Raw genomic sequence first — 924 nt, 5'->3', positions numbered from 1 at the left:
CAACTACTAAAAAAATAGAAATAGGATGTGTAATTTCCAAACCAATAAAGGGAGAAAAATCCCAATCCAATAAAAAAGGCAAATGAGGAGAAAAAATAAATAACAACACATGGAAAGAGAAAGCATAAAACAAGCTGATAGGAATAAATCCAGACACAACAGGGATCACAGTAAGTGTGTGAGTATGTCAAATGCTGGAGTGTGAATATTATGAAGGCAGGTATTGTAATTGGTTTTGTTCACTGCTGAGTCCTTCAGTTAATATTTGTTGAATGAATGAGTAGATAGATGTTCTAAGATTTGATTTTCAACAATCCTGTTTAATAAACAGATCTTGGCTTTGCTGATGCCGCCAAGAGCCCCATACTACCAGCCATGGTCAACCCCACCATGTTCTTCGACATGGCTGTCAATGGTGAGCCCTTGTGCCACGTTTCTTTTGAGCTGTTTGCAGACAAGTTTCCAAAGGCAGCAGAAAACTTTCGTGCTCTGAGCACTGGAGAGAAAGAATTTGGTTACAAGGGTTTCTGCATTTACAGAATTATTTCAAGGTTTATGTGGTTTGTGTTTCAGGGCAGTGACTTCACACACCATAATGGCACTGGTGGCAAGTCCATCTATGGGGAGAAATTTGATGACAAGAACTTCATCCTGAAGCACATAGGTCCTGAACCCTCACATCCCCAAACCAATTACTTGTCCGTGGCAAATGCTGGACCCAACACAAATGGTTCCTAGTTTTTTATCTGCACTGCCAACCAAGACTGAGTGATTGGATGGCACACATTTGGTCTTTGGCAAGGTGAAAGAAGGCATGAATATTGTGGAGGCCATGGAGCGCTTTGGGTCTAGGAATGGCAAGCCCAACAAGAAGATTACCATTGTTTACTGCAGACAACTCTAATGAGTTTGACTTGTGTTTTT

General features: G+C 40.8%; 1 pseudogene; it reads left to right on the top strand.

Moving 5' to 3' along the window:
- Positions 1 to 363: 363 nt before the first annotated feature.
- LOC105532818 lies at positions 364 to 904 on the top strand (annotated as a pseudogene).
- Positions 905 to 924: the final 20 nt, after the last annotated feature.

This window comes from Mandrillus leucophaeus, unplaced genomic scaffold (genome assembly GCF_000951045.1).
Source record: "Mandrillus leucophaeus isolate KB7577 unplaced genomic scaffold, Mleu.le_1.0 Scaffold987, whole genome shotgun sequence".
NCBI classification, from domain to species: domain Eukaryota; kingdom Metazoa; phylum Chordata; class Mammalia; order Primates; family Cercopithecidae; genus Mandrillus; species Mandrillus leucophaeus.
Note: the sequence above shows the minus strand (reverse complement) of the source record. Positions and strands in the feature narration are given on the sequence as shown.